We start from the raw sequence: 19677 nt of genomic DNA, 5'->3' as shown, positions 1-19677 counted from the left end.
CTAACCCATAGATCCACCCAATGCGGGGCATGATCCGACACTGCAATTGCTGAGTACTCAGTATCCACCACCTTCGGTATTAGCGCCCTGCTCAGAACAAAAAAAGCCGATGCGAGAGTCTACCTTGTGGACATGTGGAAAAAAAGGAAAACTCCTTCACCTCGGCCGTGCAAACCTCCATGGGTCTACTCCCCCCATCTGTTCCATAAAATCCTTCAATTCCTTTGCTGCAGCTGGCCTCCTTCCTGTCCTGGATTTTGACCGGTCCAATTCCGGATCAATGACTGTGTTGAAGTCCCCTCCCATGATCAGGTTATGTGACTCTAAGTCTGGGATCTTATTAACACCCGCCTCATAAATTCCACGTCGTCCCAATTCGGAGCATATATGTTCACAAGTACCACCCGCACCCCCTCCAGCTTACCACTCACCATTACGTAGCTACCCCCCTCGTCTGCCACGATTCACCCTACCTCGAATGCCACTCGATTGCTGATCAAGATCGCTACCACCCTGGTTTTTAAGTCCAGTCCTGAGAGGAACACTTGGCTAACCCACCCCTTCCTCAATCTCACCTGGCCTGTAACCTTTAGGTGAGTCTCTTGTAGCATTGCCATATCCGCCTTCAGTGCCCTCAAATGCACAAACACGTGAGCCCTCTTGACCGGCCCATTCAGTCCTCTTACATTCCATGTGATCAGCCTGGAAGCCCCCCCGCCGACTAGCCATCACCCTTTTTAGGCCAGCCTCGAGCTCGTGCCCTCCGCTTCCTCAAGCTCTGGGGTAATTTCTTTGCCAACTCCCTCAGACCAGTCCAGGAGATCTCATGGTCAAGTGTTAACTGGACAACCTTCTATACAATGCCTCAGGCAGGAACTGGTCCAGATCCTCCTTCAAAGCAGGTGAAGAGTCAAGGCCTAGTATCTAGCTATGAGCGTATGCAGTGGCTCACTATACTCTGAGGAAAGAACTGCCGAATATCCCGTTTGTTCCTGACTTGAATGGTTTAAACTTGTGACGATGTGGCATCCTCAATCCCTTAAACTGAAAGAATCTATGAATAGGGATTCAATCCCAACCAGTTTACAAATCTCTATTGGGGTCCCCTTTAAGTCTACACTGCTATAAAGTAAATGAACTGACGTTTGTAAGCCTATCTAAGCAGCTGCGGTTCCTTCAGCCTGGGATCATTCTTCCAGCTCTCCTCTGAAACCTTTCCAAGGTCTGCTTATTTATTTTCAGTTTTCATTTATTTTCACTGAGTAGCTGCAGCCTATAACTGGCATCTGCCCACCACCATCCATGGCTGCAATCAATTTTCTGGCCGAGGAGTCATTTAAATAATTTTGACCTTTTATCAAGTCATGTTTCTGGAAGGATGGAAGGGGCAGATGTTGGCTGTCAGCCTCGCTGCCTTCAATGGAAGGTTTATTTATTTGCAACTTTTGCCCAAGCCTGTGCACTTGATTCTAGGTTTAATTTTTAAATATCCCCTCTGTTGCCATACCAATGCTGAATGCCAGGGATAAACAGGTGTCCAGTTCAATGGTGCAAATGATGGCACATTAGTTGGTTGATGCACTTCTGTCATTTGAATATGATTATAATATGGCCAGGGACATTGTTTGCCACATGGTACTGCTTGAGTGGGAGGACTGTAGAAATGGCCAAGGGCTCAGCAAAATGTATTTTAAATGCATTTTCCACCTCAAGGCATCCTTCAGCTCACCTAATAAATTGGTAGAGTGAAGTAGAAAAATTGGGCCAATGTGTTCATTAGAAAAGGTAATTAATTATGAATCAATAATAGGTATATGTTGAACATTGTAGGTGTGATAAAGTGGCAATCCTGACTTAGTGGTACCACTGTCACTTGAGTGAAGCAGCATTCAGGATTATTTTAATATGGGAATTCATGTAACTTATTGAAGAAGGGGAATGTCAATGACAGTGGAAATCAAGTGGAAGTTAGGTTAGACATAAGAACATAAGAACTAGGAACAGGAGTAGGCCATCTGGCCTCTTGAGCCTGCTCCGCCATTTAATGAGATCATGGCTGATCTTTGTGGACTCAGCTCCACTCTCCGGCCCGTACACCATATCCCCGAATCCCTTTATTCTTTAGAAAGGCATCTATCTTTTTCTTAAAAACGTTTAAAGAAGGAGCCTCAACTGCTTCACTGGGCAAGGAATTCCAGAGATTCACAACCCTTTGGGTGAAGAAGTTCCTCCTACACTCCGTCCTAAATCTACCTCCCCTTATTTTGAGGCTATGCCCCCTAGTTCTGCTTTCCCCGACCAGTGGAAACAACCTGCCCGCATCTATCCTATCTATTCCCTTCATAATTTTATATGTCTCAATAAGATCCCCCCGCATCCTTCTAAACTCCAATGAGTACAGTCCCAGTCTACTCAACCTCTCGTCATAATCTAATCCCCTCAATTCCGGGATCAACCTAGTGAATCTCCTGTGCACTCCCTCCAGTGCCAATATGTCCTTTCTCAGGTAAGGAGACCAAAACTGAACACAATACTCCAGATGCGGCCTCACCAACACCCTATACAATTGCAGCATAACCTCACTAGTCTTGAACTCCATCCCTCTAGCAATGAAAGACAAAACTCGATTAGCCTTCTTAATCACCTGTTGCACCTGCACACAAACTTTTTGCGACTCGTGCACCAGCACACCCAGGTCCCTCTGCACAGCAGCATGTAGGGTGCATAGACCAGGTAGTTGGAAGAGAAAATAGTCTAATGTATAATAGTTTCTGATCGTGACACTGATGATTCTGTGGTCTTGTATGAAATGCTTCTATTCTTCTCCCCCATGTAGTTCTAACTGGGATACATACCACCTGTAGGACAGAGGACCGCTTTTGGACCTCTGTAAATCTTCAGCTAGCCACTCGAAAGCAAATGACTTCACTCGGCAATGCTTGTCTGTTATCAAAGAAATTTTTTTCCCCAAAGATGTGGCAAAGTTCAGTGTCTCAGATGTATAATACATAGCACTCGACCATGGTGTTTTGACTTTAGATAAATAGATCAGTGGCATTGTAAGTTTCACCAGCAAATCTAAAAGATGTCATGGTGTAAAGGATTAGAGATAGAAAGAGTGGGAAATTAATAGTGCGAGACAAGGTGAGATATTTAGATGACAGGGCCACTGGGGATTTTAAGGATGGATGTGAGAGAGAGGACTGTGAACTATATTGAACAAAACTAAACATGGAAATCATAGAATCCCTACAGTGCAGAAAGAGGCTATTCGGCCCATCGGGTCTGCACTGACCCTCTGAAAGAGCACTCTACCCAGGCCCCCACCTGATCTCCTGCAAACCTGTAACCCCCATCCCTCGACACTAAAGGGCAATTTAGCATGGCAAATCCACCTAACATGCACATCTTTGGACTGTGGGACAAATCCGGAGCACCCGGAGAAAACCCACGCAGACACCATGAGAACATGCAAACTCCACAGAGAGTCACCCAAGGCTGGATTTGAACCCGGGTCCCTGGCGCAGTGAGGCAGCAGTGTTAACCACTGTACCACCATGCCACCCATCATGATATGGTATAAACATGACAGTTTGAGGAGGAAGTAGATAATTTGACCAATTATGAAGTAGAGAGCAATATGCTAAACTTCCTTTAAACTTTTATATTGTGAAAGGTTTGCATTTAATTAATTGAAAGCAGCATTATATGCCATCGATATTCTGAATATGAAGACACTCATTAAAAAAAAAGTTGACTTCACTAGATTCCTTCTTCTTTTCATTGTTGAGTTTCTAATTTGATTTCCTTGCCTCCAGTTAACTATTGTCATCGCAGCCTTGAAACAACTGTTTAACAAGTAAGCAATGTACAAAACAAGGCAATATTTTGGAGGATTAGTAAGTTCACATGATTGGTGCCTCTTGAATGTCCATTATGTAATTGCTGTAGGATTTCTGAGCAAGCAGAGCACAATACCACGTTGGACTTGTTCTGCTTGCAGATTTGGGGAGTGTTGATTGTTGAGAGGAAATCATGCAAAATTGCCACCTTTCATGTATCACATCTGCATTAGTCTTTCCAAGGCATAACATGTGCCTAATATGTAGCTTCTCTCCTATTCAGATGTAATGGATGTTCACAGGCAGGTTCTCTCTGGTCAATAATCAAAGCAAATGGAGCAGTGTGAAAATTAGTTTGTATTGTCAGAAAGTTTGAGTTGATTTTTTTTTGTGCTTCCTTCCAACTTGATTTAATGAAAGAGGCTAAAAATGAGAAGAGAAGGGGCCTGAGATGTCGCATCATACCAGAGGTATGATATTGGTATCAATCACAAAACTACTCATCTAATCTCTGGGCCTGGATGCACTACTTGGCAGCTTAAAAGCACTTCTCCTGAAGTTTTAGTTTACCAGGGAAAGCGTTGTAAAACTGCTCACCTATTTGAACAAAATTTCAAGTAATCTTGAACTGGCTTTGCCATGTCTAGCTGACCTTGATTGAGTGGTATCCTGGTGTTTCCAGAATGCTGCTCTGGGATCAGTCTGTTTCCTATTCAAAGCCACATTATTCAGTTGAGCCAAAACAATTTGACCACGAGAATGGACAAGACCGTTCTGGAGCATTGCTGGCTTTTTCAAAGCTCACAGTGTCACTGTCATGTGGGATACTGCAAGCAAATTTGTGCCATACATAACGAGCTAAAAATGTATTTAATATCAGTGATGCACTAGTTTGTGACCTTAAGCACTCTATCATGCAAAGCTAACTTCAATTGGCTGCTGCACAAAAACAGAGACTAAAGATGTAATTTATTGGCTATGAAGTGCTCTGGAATGTCTTGCGATTTGGATTTGGGTTTACTGTCACGTGTTGTGAGGTACAGTGAAAAGTATTGTTCTGCATACAGTTGAGACAGATCACTCCATACACGAAAAATATAGGACATGAAAATATAAGTCATATGATAGATACGCAATGCAAATATATAGACACAGACATCGGGTGAAGCATACTGAGTGTAGTACTACTCAGTAGAGAAGATGCGTGGCGAGATCAGTTCAGTCCATAAGAGGATCATTCACGAGTCTGGTAACAGCTGTTTTTTAATCCATCAGTGCGTGTTCTCAGACTTTTGTATCTCCTGCATGACTGAAGAGGTTGGAAGAAAGAAAAACCCGGGTGAGTGGGAGGGGGGTCTTTGATTATGCTGCCCGCTTTCCCAAGGCAGCAGGAGGTGTAAACAGAGTCAATGGATGGGAGGCGGGTTCGCATGATTAGGAAAGGTTGTGAAAGAGGCTACATAAATACAAGTTTGTTCTTATCCCAGTCTACTTTAAGATCATTAAAACTCAATTGTAACTTACAAAATTGTCCAAAAGTCCCATCAATTTCTTTCCCACTGTTCTGTTATCTATAGATAGACTTCCAATGTGGTAGCATAGCCTTTCTTATTTCTTAGCTCTGACAGACTCCGAACATCATCAAAAACAAAAGTCCTTCACTGACTGAAATTCTTTATCTTTCCGGCAGACTCCCATTGTAACACCAGGAATTTTCTGGGATCAGAATATTTGGTCCCAATTTTGGACAGGGGTTTATGTGGGATGGTGTAAGGGAGGTGCCTCTTGTGGGCAGCACGGTAGCACAGTAGTTAGTACTGTGACTTCACAGCGCCTGGTTCGATTTCCGGCTGGGTCACTGTCCGTGCGGAGTCTGCACATTCTTCCCGTGTCAGCGTGGGTTTCCTCCGGGTGCTCCGGTTTCCTCCCACAAGTCCCGAAAGACGTGCTGTTAGGTAATTTGGACATTCTGAATTCTCCATCTGTGTGCCCGAACAGGCGTCGTAATGTGGCGTCCAGGGGCTTTCGCAGTAACTTCATTGAAATGTAAGCCTACTTGTGACAATAAAGATTATCATTATTACACCTTTAGCTAGTGGAGTTGGGAATGGGGATTGCTATGACCTGGAGTCAACACAAAACAATGCTTGTGGTAACAGTTTTTTTTGGATATTTTCAATCCATTGCTTAATTTGACCACTTTATGAAGAAAATAATGTCTCAGTCCATTTTTGGCCAAGAGGACTTTTCCTGTGAATGACTTTGATTTCTGGTCTATGCTGAGTCAGCTGTTCTCAGCCTGTAAAATAGAAGGAGCACTACACTAAACCTCCGCCCCCACCAGTGTAAGCGGAAGGAACACCAGCTGGTGTTCATGCTATCTAGCAGCTTCTGCTGGAAATGCATAGGCGTACACAATGGGTGGATAATACTTTTTCCATGGTCAAATAGCGTGCATAAATAATGATCACTTGTAGGACATATTGATAATAATAATCGCTCATTGTCACAAGTAGGCTTCAATGAAGTTACTGTGAACAGCCCCTAGTCACCACATTCCGGCGCCTGTTCGACAGTTACGTTCTGCTATTACTTCAGCAAGATCTTAGTATCACCTGAAGGCGAGAAGACATTAGTGCTGAGGCAAAAACAATTAAGAAAAGCAAAAGTTATCCTCGATCATTAATCCCAAAAAGTATGTGTGAAGGAAATGAAGATTGTAATTGGTTTTAAAGTTCACCTGACATCGACAAACTACTTGAGGTTACAGGGCTAAATCGCTGGCTTTGAAAGCAGACCAAGGCAGGCCAGCAGCACGGTTCAATTCCTGTACCAGCCTCCCCGAACAGGCGCCGGAATGTGGCGACTAGTGGCTTTTCACAGTAACTTCATTTGAATCCGACTTGTGACAATAAATGATTTTCATTTCATTTCATGTTTTGAAATCTTTGATTGATTGGATTACAACATTGTAACTCATTTGAGTACCTTCTGTGTATAAAAGGTACAGCTGTAAACATTGAAGAGAGGGGTAGAATAGTGCCATATATAACAAAATATATCTCCCTATCATCATATCATAGGATCATGATTATTAATTAAACAGAAGTAAAGGGCTTAAGTACATTTGGTGGAAAATTTAAATGTATCATTTTATGCCCAACTTTGTCCCTGAATCAGCTCATTTGCTGCTAAAACCCTTATCTATGCCTTTGGAACCTTTTTGGCTGTTTGTTCCTCTGCACTCCTGACAGAACGTGCCTTCCGTAAATTTTAGGCCGTTTAAAACTCTGCTGTCCATTTCCAAGTTCCATTCCCCTTCGCCCCTGGGCTCTCTGACTTTATATTGGCTTCTGGTTGTCTTGCTTTTGAAATTCTCACCCTTGTTTTCAAACTCCTACATGCCCTCACCCCTCCCTATCTCTCTAATCTCCACTAGCACCATAACCCTTCAAGATTTTTGCACTCCCTCAATTCTGGCCTTTTAACTGCTCCATCATAGGCGGGCATACCTTCATCTGCCCAGGCCCAAACCCTCACGGCACCTTTCTGCCTTTCTACCTTACTTCCCTTGGTGCTCCTTAAAATCCATCTCTTTGACCAAGCCGCTAGTCGCCTTCCTGTTAGCTCCTTATATACCAGGTGTCAAATTTTGCCTTGCAGTCCTACCCTGAAGCACCATTGGATGTACGGCAACTTGAGTGGTGCTATATAAAATAATAATAATAATAATCTTTTATTGTCACAAGTACGAAGTTACTGTGAAAAGCCCCTAGTCGCCACATTCCGGCGCCTGTTCGGGTAAGGTGATACAGGAATTGAACCCGCGCTGATACAAGTTGCTCTTGTTGCAATGGGATCTTAACTCTAGTTTGGAGAACTCAACTCTGTTGCTCTGCAATTTTCTTTCTCACAATTTCCTTCCCTTTGCTCTATTGATGTTACTTGAGACTCCTTGATCAAATAAACCTACCAGTATAGCTCCACGGAATGAGCCACAAAAGGGCACTTTGTTTTTTTAGGGATATAAGGCTGAATTGTGTATCCATCATTCCATCTCTCCTGCTGTAAGTATACAAAGTGATATTTTCAGGGTGACCGAACAACTTCTGCCATTATCATTTTGTAGCAGAGACTCCTCCAATCAGAAGTTGGCCAAATTCTCATCTGTTCTGAAAAAGGTCCAATTTCAATAGCATTTTAATTTGCGTGGCCTTTAGCAAATGTGTTTAAGTGTTACATGTCCATTTAGTTACATGGACATTTTTCCTTGAGGGTTTGAGTTTGCAGATGTGAATTTTGCAGATGATGAAAAATATGCCACCAGGACTATAGGTTTTGGAGTTCCCACACCAGAGACTTGAGAACATAAGCATTGCTACATTGTAACAGTGCGGAATTGACTGTAGAGAGTGGTTTGAGATGTGCTGAGGTTGTAAAAGTCCCCCTCTAAATGCAAATTCTTTCTGATATTACTTGGATAATGAAAGACTAATTTGAAGATTCTACATTTTTTGGGGGATGACAGGTTTCCAATTGCCAAGTGAATGCTGCAGCAGTGTTTTAAAAAAACTGCTGGGAAATTATTCACTTATCAGACGAGTACCTCTAAATTCTTCTATTGGTTCGATTTAAAAAAAATAATTTTTAGACTTTGAAGAGTAGTTTCAAAAATGATTCAAGACAATTTAGAACTGAGGGAAAGCATTTTGGTTATGTTTAATTTGGATAAGTGTTATGTTTAAAGGAAAACTATTCTCTGGTGGATTGGCCATGATAAATTGCCCTTAGTGTCCAAAATTGCCCTTAGTGTTGGGTGGAGGTGTTGACTTTGGGTAGGGTGCTCTTTACAAGAGCCGGTGCAGACTCAATGGGCCGAATGGCCTCCTTCTGCACTGTAAATTCAATGATAATCTATGATTTAATCTAGGACAAAGGTTCGGCACAACATCGTGGGCCGAAGGGCCTGTTCTGTGCTGTATTTTTCTATGTTCTATGCAGTTCAGAAGAATGTGTGGGAATCTCCTGGAAACCTCTAAAATTCTAACAGAACTACACAGAGTTGATGCAAGAAGGATGTTCCCGATAGCCGGGGTGTTCAGAACCAGGGGTAACAGTCTGACAATACATGGTAGAACATTTGGGACAGATATGAGGAGAAATGTCTTCACCCAGAGAGTGGTCGGTTGTGGAATTTGTTACCACAGGAAGTAGTTGAGGCCAAAACAATGTATGTTTTTAAGAAGCAGTTAGATATAGCACTTGGGGTGAAGGGGATCAAAGGATCTGGGGGAAAGTGGAATTAGGCTATTGAGTTGGATGATCAGCCATGATCAGAATGAATGGCCGAGCAGGCTTGAAATATGATGTATTTGTAAATATGGAGACATGGTTAAAGGAGGGACAGGCATCTTAACATTCCGGGATATTGTTGTTTTTAAACAGGACAGAAGGGGAAACAAAAGTGGTGGGGGAGTGGCATTGCTGATTAGGAACTAGATCACAGCTGTGGAGGGATGCTGTCGTGAGGCATTATGGGTGACGCTCAGGAATAATATGGGTGAAATCACAATGTTGGGAGTGTACTATAGACGTCAGGAGACAGGGGAGCAGTTGTGTAGTCAGACACTGAAAAGGTGTGAAAAAAGCAGTGTAGTTGTGATGGGTGACTTTAACTTCCCCAATATTGACTGGGAATCCCTTACAATCAGGGGCTCGGATGGAGAGCAATTTGTTAGATGTGTCCAGGAGGGCTTTTTGATACAGTATGTTGACAATTCAACCATGGAGAGGACTATACTAGACTTGGCATTGGAGAATAAGCCAGGCCAACTGATTGATGTTTCAGTGGGGACACGTTTTGGACTTAGTGACCATAATTCCATCAAATTTCTTTTTTTTTTTTAATGTTTATTCAAAATTTTTCAACAGAAATTTTCAACCATTTAAACCACCCCCCCATAACAAAAAAGAAAAGAGAAGTAACAGAACAAAACCTAAACATATCAATCCAACATAATACAGAACTTGTACAATGGGTTCCTCCAGCACATATTGACTTTCCCATATGTTTATGTTTTTCCTTTTTCAAGTGCCCCTAGGAAAACCCCCTTCCCCGCCCACCCATATACCTCCCCCACTCCGAAAGAGAACCCCCCCCCCCTCTCCTCTCTATCCCCCCCCCCCCCAGGTTGCTGCTGCTGCTGACCGACCTTCCTCTAACCCTCCGCGAGATAGTCTAGGAACGGTTGCCACCGCCTGACGAACCCCTGCGTAGACCCTCTCAAGGCAAACTTTATCCTCTCCAGCTGGATGAACCCTGCCATGTCATTTATCCAGGCTTCCACACTGGGGGGCTTCGCGTCTTTCCATAATAGCAAGATCCTCCGCCGGGCTACCAGGGACGCAAAGGATACCGGCCTCTTTCGCCTCCTGCACTCCCGGCTCGTCCGCCACCCCAAATAGTGCCAGCCCCCAACTTGGCATGACCTGGACTTTCACCACCTTAGACATAGTCCTCGCCTCCAGAACCCCTCCAGAACCCTTCCAGTGCCGGGCACGACCAGAACATATGGGTGTGATTCGCCGGGCTTCCTGAGCACCTCCCACATCTGTCCTCCACCCCAAAGAACCTACTCAGCCTCGCCCCTGTCATATGCGCTCTGTGAATAACCTTAAACTGTATCAGGCTGAGCCTGGCACACGAGGAAGAGGAATTAACCCTACTCAGGGCATCAGCCCACAGACCCTCTTAAATCTCCTCCCCCAACTCCTCCTCCCATTTGCCCTTCAGCTCCTCTACCAAAGCCTCCTCCTCTTCTTTCATCTCCTGATATCTCGCCGAAACCTTGCCCTCTCCGACCCATACACCCAAAATCAACCTGTCCTGAATCCCCTGCGCCGGGAGCAGCGGGAATTCCCTCACCTGCCGCCTCACAAACGCCCTCACCTGCATGTATTGAACGCATTTCCCGGGGGTATCCCAAACTTCTACTCCAGCGCCCCTAAGCTCGCAAACGTCCCATCTATAAACAGGTCCCCCATCCTCCTGATCCCTGCCCGATGCCAGCTCTGAAACCCCCCGTCCATCCTTCCTGGGACAAACCGATGGTTATCTCTGATCAGGGACCACACCGAGGCTCCTATCGCACCCCTGTGTCGTCTCCACTGCCCCCAGATCTTTAGCGTTGCCGCCACCACCGGACTCGTGGTGTACCTTGTCGGCGAGAGCGGCAGCGGTGCCGTCACCAGCGCTTCGTTCCTTTGCAGGACGCCATTTCCAACCTCTTCCATGCCGCCCCCTCTCCCTCCATCACCCACTTACGGATCATCGCCACGTTGGGTGCCCAATAGTAGCCACCCAGATTCGGCAACGCCAGCCCTCCTCTGTCCTGACTACACTCCAGAAACTCCCTCCTTACCCTCGGGGTCTTGTATGCCCTCACAAAACCCATGATGCTCCTGCCTACCCTCTTAAAAAAGGCCTTGGTGATCATAATAGGAAAGCACTGGAACACAAAAAGAAACCTCGGGAGGACCATCATTTTAATCGACTGTACCCTGCCCGCTAGCGAGAGTGGCAACATATCCCATCGTTTGAAGTCCTCCTCCATCTGCTCCACCAGCCGGGTCAAATTAAGTTTGTGCAGGGCCCCCCAACTCCTAGCTACCTGAATCCCCAAGTATCGAAAGCTCCTTTCCGCCCTCCTCAACGGTAGGTCGTCTATCCCTCTTCCCTGGTCCCCTGGATGCACCACGAAGAGCTCACTCTTTCCCACATTGAGCTTATAGCCCGAGAAGTCCCCAAACTCCCTTACGATCTGCATGACCTCCACCATCCCCTCCACTGGATCTGCCACATACAGCAACAGGTCGTCCGCATACAGCGACACCCGATGCTCCTCTCCCCCTCGGACCAACCCCTCCATTTCCTGGACTCCCTTAATGCCATGACCAAAGGCTCAATTGCTAATGCAAACAACAGGGGGGACAGGGGGCACCCCTGCCTCGTCCCTCGATACAGCCGAAAATACTCCGACCTCCGCCGATTCGTAACCACACTCGCCACCGGGGCTCTATATAGGAGCTTAACCCAACTGATAAACCCCTCCCCAAACCCAAACCTCCGCAACACTTGCCAGAGATACTCCCACTCCACTCGGTCAAAGGCCTTCTCCGTGTCCATAGCTGCCACTATCTCCGCCTCTACCTCCACCGATGGCATCATAATCACGTTTAGGAGTCTCCGCACATTGGTGTTTAGCTGCCTGCCCTTTACAAATCCCGTCTGGTCCTCGTGAATCACCCCCGGGACACAGTCCTCAATCCTCATAGCCAGCACTTTTGCCAGCAACTTAGCGTCCACATTAAGGAGCGAAATCGACCTATACGACCCACATTGCAGTGGGTCCTTGTCCCGCTTCAGGATCAAAGAAATCATCGCCCCGGACATTGTCGGCCTTGCCTCATTGAAAGTCCTCACCAGCAACGGGGCTAACCGGTCCGCATACTTCCTGTAAAACTCAACCGGGAACCCATCTGGTCCCGGGGCCTTCCCCGCATTCATGCTCCCCAGTCCTTTAATCAGCTCCTCCAACCCAATTGGCGCCCCCAAACCAGCCACCTCCTGCTCCTCCACCCTCGGGAACCTCAGTTGATCCAGAAATCATCGCATCCCCTCTTCCCCCGCTGGGGACTGAGATCTGTCCAGCTCCTCATAAAAGGCCTTAGATGCCTCATTTACTTTCACCGCACTCCGCACCGTAGTTCTCCTGCCATCCTTGACTCCACCTATCTCCCTCGCTGTCATCCTCTTACAGAGCTGATGTGCCAGCATCCGGCTCGCCTTCTCCCCAGACTCGTACGTCAGCCCCTGTGCTTTCCTCCACTGTGCCTCTGCCTTCCCTGTGGTCAACAGGTCGAATTCCGTCTGGAGACTTCGCCTCTCCCTAAGTAGTCCCTCTTCAGGGGCCTCTGCATATCTCCTGTCGACCCTTAAGATCTCCCCCACTAACCTCTCCCTTTCCCTGCCCTCTCTCTTCTCCCTGTGAGCCCTGATGGAAATTAACTCTCTCCTGACCACCGCCTTCAGCGCCTCCCATACTACCCCCACCTGCACCTCCCCGTTGTCATTGGCCTCCAAATACCTTTCAATGCACCCCCATACCCTCCCGCACACCACCTCATCTGCCAGTAATCCCACATCCAAACGCCACAGCGGGCGTTGGTCCCTCTCCTCTCCCAACTCCAGTTCCACCCAGTGCGGGGTGTGGTCTGAGATGGCTATGGCCGAATACTCCGTAACCTCCACTTTCGGGATCAGCGCCCTGCTCAGAACAAAAAAATCTATCCGGGAGTAGGCTTTGTGTACGTGGGAAAAACAATAACATTCCCTGGCCAGGGGTCTAGCAAATCTCCACGGATCCACTCCCCCCATCTGGTCCATAAACCTCCTAAGCACCTTGGCCGCAGCCGGCCTCTTCCCCGTCCGAGATCTGGAACGATCTAATGCTGGGTCCAACACTGTGTTGAAATCCCCCCCCCATTATCAAGCTTCCTACCTCCAGGTCCGGAATGCGCCCCAACATACGCTTCATAAATCCAGCATCGTCCCAGTTCGGGGCGTATACGTTTACCAATACCACCCACGCCCCCTGCAGCCTACCGCTCACCATCACGTATCGACCTCCATTGTCCACTACTATATTCTTGGCCTCAAACGACACCTGCTTCCCCACCAGTCTTGCCACCCCTCTATTCTTCGCATCCAGCCCCGAATGGAATACCTGTCCTACCCATCCCTTTCTTAACCTGACCTGGTCTGCCACCTTCAACTGTGTCTCCTGAAGCATGACCACGTCTGCCTTCAGTCCCTTTAAGTGCGCGACCACTCGGGCCCTCTTAACCGGCCCATTCAGGCCCCTCACATTCCACGTTATCAGCCGGATTGGGGGGCTTTCCCACCCCCCCCCGCGCCGACTCGCCATCTCCTTTTCTAGGCCAGTCCCGTGCCCGCGCCTCCCGCACCCTCCAGTCCACCAGACGGGGGACCCCTGCCCCGACCACCTCTTCTGGTTTCAGTCCCCCCTTGGCCAATGTAGCAGCAACCCTATTTCTCCCCCCCTCCCCATCCCCCTCCCCTCGCTAGATCCATATCTAGCTCTTTTGCTCCCCCCATAACACTCCCATAAGTCAACTGACACCTGCTGACCCCGGCTTCCCCCGCCTTCCCGTTGACCCCCCCCGTGTGGAAATCCCCCCCCCTCCTCCTCCCCAGCAATCGGTGTGCGGTCCTCCATCCCCCCCCCCCTCCGCCCTTCCCTTACGCGGGAAAAAACCCACGCTTTCCTGAGCCAGCCCCGCCCCCTCTGGCGCAGCTCCTGTTGCGGCCTTATCCCAATTCCACCATCCCGGGCCTCCCCTCCCTACAGCACCGGCGCCCACATTCCCTCACAGTCTCCCCATCAGATCTCTTCCCCCATCCCCATCCATCGCCCAACCCGTGGAACATTCCTTACGCATAGTTAAAACCCTGTATACAACCGACATCCCCCCCACAACCACAGACCCTCAGTTTGTATAAAGGTCCAAACCTCTTCAGGCGTTTCAAAGTAGTGGTGTCGATACTGAAATGTGACCCACAATCGCGCTGGCTGCAGCACTCCGAATCTCACCCCCTTCCTATGCAGCACCGCCTTGGCTCGATTAAAACCAGCTCTCTTCTTTGCCACCTCCGTACTCCAGCCCTGATAGATTCGGATCACCGCATTCTCCCACCTGCTGCTCCGCTCTTTCTTGGCCCATCTCAGGACACACTCTCTGTCCACAAAACGATGAAACCTCACAACTACTGCCCTTGGCGGCTCGTTGGCCTTGGGTCTCCTCGCCAGGACTCGATGAGCCCCATCCAGCTCCAGGGGACTCAGAGAGGCCTCCGCACCCATCAGCGAATTGAGCATCGTGCTCACATATGCCCCGGCATCGGCCCCCTCCACCCCTTCAGGGAGACCCAGAATCCGAAGATTCTTCCTCCTCGACCTGTTCTCCAGGTCCTCGAATCTTTCGGCCCACCTCTTGTGCAGCGCCTCGTGCCATCTTCACCGCCAGGCCCAAGATCTCGTCATCGTTCTTGGTGGCTTTTTCCCGCACCTCTCGGATCTCTACCCCATGGGCCTTCTGGGTCTCCTCCAGCCCCTCGATCGCTGTCAGCAGTGGCGCCAGCACCTCTTTCTTAAGCTCCTCCACGCAGCGCCTGAGAAACTCCTGCTGCTCCGGCCCCCATGCCGCTCGATCTCCGCCATCTTGTTTTTTCTCCCTCGCTTCTTTCGCTGCTCCAAAACTGCTTTTTTGACCGCTCCACTTCTGGTCCACTCCATATACTATGGAAGGGGGACCTTGCTCTCACCTTCCCACACAGGAAATCATCGAAAAATTTCCGTTGGGGCTCCTCTGGAGAGCCCAAAAGTCTGTTCTAGCGGGAGCCGCCGAAATGTGCGGCTTAGCTCCGCATCGCCGCAACCGGAAGTCAATTCCATAAAATTTCATGGATAAGGATAAGAGAGGCCCGCAAGTGAGGGTGCTTAACCGAGCAAGGGCCAATTACATCCAAAATCAGATGGGACCGGGGGAATGTGGATAGGGAGTGGCTATTTAAGGGCAAATCCATGTCTGACATGTGGGAAGCTTTTAAAGACCAATTGATTGAAGTGCAGGACAGGTATGTCCCTGCATAAATGAAGGACAGAAATGGCAGGATTCGGGAACCATGGATGACGTGGGAAATTGTAAGCTTAGTCAAAAGAAAAAAGGAAGCATATGACAGGTCTAGGCATCTAAAAATTGACTAAGCCCTTGAGGAGTACAGTGAAAGCAGGAAGGAACTTAAACGTGGAATTAGGAGGGATAAAAGGAGCCATGAAATGTCTTTAGCAAACATGGTCAAGGAGAATCCCAAGGTTTTTTATGCATATATTAGGAGCAAGAGAAAGAGTTAGCCCACTCAAGGACAATGGAGGGAAGTTGTGCGTGAAACCACAGGAAGTGGGTAAAACCCTTAATGAGTACTTTGTATCGATATTTACCAGGGAGCAGGACATGACGGATGTTGAGGTCAGGGATAGTGTGTGTGAATGCTCTTGAGAACGTCAATATATCAAAGGAGGTAATGTTGCGTGTCCTAAATTGCATTAAGGTATACAAGTCCCCGGGGCCGGATGGGATCTATCACAGGGTACTGCGGGAGGCAAGGAGAGAAATAACTGGGGTCTTAACATATCTTCATATCCTCTTTGACCACAGGTGAGGTTCCAGAGGACTGGAGAATAGCCAATGATATTCCTTTGTTTAATAAAGGAAGAAGGGATAATCCAGCAAATTATATGCCGGTGAGCCTGACAGAAGTGTTGGGGAGGCTTTTGGAAAAGATACTGAGGGACTAGATAGAGGGACAGGATATGTGCACATTTAAAGGAAAATGGACTGGTTGGTGATAGACAGCATGGTTTTCTACGGAAAAGGTCATGTCTCACCAAATTGATTTGAGTTTTTGAAGCGGTGATAAATAAGATTATGAGGGAAGGGCTGTGGATGTAATTTAGATGGACTTTAGTAAGGCGTTTGACAAGGTCCCACATGACAGACTGGTACAAAAACTAAAATCACATGGGATTCGGGATGGACTGGCGAGCTGGATACAGAGCTGGCTGGTTATAGATGACAGAGAGTAGTGGTGGAAGGTGTTTTTCAGAACGGAGATCTGTAGCTAGTGGTGTTCCGCAGGGATCAGTGCTGGGACCTCTGTTGTTTGTAATATATATAAATGATTTGGAGGAAAATGTGGGTGGTCTGATTTGGAAGTTGACCCAAAGATTGGTGGAGTTGCTGATTGTGAAGAGGATTGTCAGAGGATACAACAGGATAGAGATAGATTGGAGTCTTGGGCACAGAAATGGCAGATGGAGTTCAATTGTGACAAATGTGAGGTGATGCATTTTGGAGGTCAAATCTAGGTATGAATTATACTGTAAATGGCAGAACCCTTATGGACAGTAACATACAGGGATCTGGGCGTGCAGGCCCACAGTTCCCTAAAAGTGGCAACAATTGGTGGCCAAGGTGATTAAGAAGGCAAATGGCATGCTTGCCTTCATCACACAATACCCAGGAGAGGGCCCAGACTGGCGGTGGTGTGCCGGACATAAGAATCCACACCACCTTTGAGGAGCGGGTCCTGGAGGTGACTGGGGTGGCAGAGGACAGAGCGATCACCAAAATTGGAGGCTGGTGGACGCCGCAGAGGTGAGGAACCACCGGGCCCCAGATAAAGGACCTGTCAAACGTGAATATTTATTCATAGATCATAGAATTTACAATGCAGAAGGAGGCCATTCGGCCCATCTAGTCTGCACCGGCCCTTGGAAAGAGCACCCTACCCAGGCCCACACCTCCACCCTATCCCTGTAACCCCACTTATCCTTTTTTGGACACTAGGGGCAAATTAGCATAGCCAGTCCACCTAACCTGCACATCTTTGGACTGTGGGAGGAAACCAGAGCACCCGGAGGAAACCCACGCAGACACCAAGAACGTGCAGACTCCACACAGACAGTGACCCAAGCCAGGAATCGAACCTGGGACCCTGAAGCTGTGAAGCAACTGTGCTAATCACAGTGCTACCATACTGCCCTATTATTGCCGTACTGACTTGACCCATCCCCGGCGGCTCCCTCTCCAGCCTCCCACAAGAACACCTCAGTGGGGAGCTCCGAGGAAGATCCGATTGAGGCATCACCACTGTCATCCCCACCCTCCATCAGTGCAGATACACGCCCCTCGGTGGGAAATGTTAGTGGTTAGACTTCTGGGGCACAATCTGGTGAGCATCACACAGTTACTGATGTACATCAGGTGGAGACAGGAACTCCCAGGCGAGACAGCAGTCAGAGGGCTGCTGGATAAAAGAACAAAGAGCAAAGAACAAAGAAATGTACAGCACAGGAACAGGCCCTTCGGCCCTCCAAGCCCGTGCCGACCATGCTGCCCGACTAAACTACAATCTTCTACACTTCCTGGGTCCATATCCCTCTATTCCCATCCTATTCATGTATTTGTCAAGATGCCCCTTAAATGTCACTATCGTCCCTGCTTCCACCACCTCCTCCGGTAGCGAGTTCCAGGCACCCACTACCCTCTGCGTAAAAAACTTGCCTCGTACATCTACTCTAAACCTTGTCCCTCTCACCTTAAACCTATGCCCCCTAGTAATTGACCCCTCTACCCTGGATCCCAGGACCCAGCTGGGTCTCAGCCTGATGCGGAGCCTCTGGACGTGGGTCACCCGTAGCTGATGGAGACAATAGGGTGCGGCCCGGATATTCAGAGGGAGATGTCCGTGATACTCCAGTTTATCCATCGCCGCTTGGAGTCGCAGAGGCTACGGGCCCGCGAGAAGTTGCCGGCAATGCATGGCACCAAGGCCAACACTGCTAGGGTGGCGACTGCAATGGAGATCCTGGTGTACGCTGTTGGCACCATTAGTGAAGGTGTCCAAAGTAGGCTGTGATGGCCATGGCTGACAGTCTCGGCAGAATGTCCGGCTTGCTTGGGGACATCCCAGTGCCAGCCTCACCGTGATGAGGTGCTGCGGGACATGTCCGCTTTCAGGTGGGAATGGACAAGGCGCTGTGGAGCTTGTCCCAGTCGCTGGTGAGCATGTCGGAGGTGCTGCAGAGCATGGCCAAATCACTGAGCAGCATCGCCGAGGGCATCGACTGCGGATCATGGGGAACACCAGGGTTGGCAGAGCCAGATGATGCAGGGATGCAGGGGCAGCCGGGGCTCGAACCAGCACCATCCAAAGAGTGGGGAATTGTTACACACAATAAACACCCTTGTGCACAACTAATATAATGTCTCTGTCACTTTCTTCCGCAATTCGGATCGACCTCTGAACCTTTGGCCCATCTCTCCAGGCATCTCCCCCTCCCCGTGGCACTCACCTACCATCTGGTCACGGACATGTCTCCGGAGCCGTATCCCATCCCCTGGGTGTTCAGATGTTGGCTGCTGCATGTGCGGTGTTGCCTCCCGCAGTGTCCAGGCATCAAGTTGTGATTGGAATGCTAGGCAACGAACTGCACATGCTACATGGCCCGCCTACCCACGGGAATCCACTTGGGATGTGTGAAGTGCTCACTTAACGACGATTCCCAATTCCCTATTAGCATTCGCCTTCAGCCGTATGGCCAGAGGCCTTGGCAGTCGATGGGGGTTAATGGTGGTCGGTGGGGCAGACAGGCAAGGGTTGCCCCTGGAATGAATACACACACGATCCAGGGGTTGGCATGGTGGTGCCACTTGTGGTTGGCCCCCGGTTGCCTCCCACCCCCCACGCCACCTCCCACCTGCAGAGGATCCCCCAACCCCAGTCGAGCACTGGGTAGGCAATCCCCGGGCTCTTTGCCTGTGAGAAAAGATGGGAGCTCACCTCCTTGACTCCCCTCCGAAGCCCTTCTGCCAAGTTCATATTTTTCAAAAGGAGTACGAATCGGCACCAGTGTGAGCACTTGCTGGGAAGGCTGCTGAATGACGGGAGGCCGTTGGATATGGGGTGACTCTCGTTAATTATATGGAAATAGGGCTTAAATGGTGATAATTGGTTTCTGACCACGCTATGGTGAGAACTCGATTTCAACACTAGGGGAGTGGGCTGGTTGTATTCCAAACTGTTTGGCGTATGTCGCGGCTCTCATTTTGGCTTCTCACGCTATTAACCAGCCTTGTTTCACTCGAGTGAGAGTGCAATGAGGCCGGTGAATCGTGCCCTATGTTTCTATCA

General features: G+C 48.5%; 1 protein-coding gene across 2 annotated transcripts in view; it reads left to right on the top strand.

The window, feature by feature from the left end:
- The window catches only part of LOC140410628 (dystrobrevin beta), a 964620-nt gene that overhangs the window by 162090 nt on the left and 782853 nt on the right, over positions 1-19677 (top strand). The gene's annotated exons all lie outside the window — the stretch shown is intronic.

Source organism: Scyliorhinus torazame, chromosome 4 (genome assembly GCF_047496885.1).
Source record: "Scyliorhinus torazame isolate Kashiwa2021f chromosome 4, sScyTor2.1, whole genome shotgun sequence".
In the NCBI taxonomy this organism is placed as follows: domain Eukaryota; kingdom Metazoa; phylum Chordata; class Chondrichthyes; order Carcharhiniformes; family Scyliorhinidae; genus Scyliorhinus; species Scyliorhinus torazame.
The sequence above is the reverse complement of the archived record's forward strand: the minus strand, read 5'-3'. Positions and strand labels throughout refer to the sequence as shown.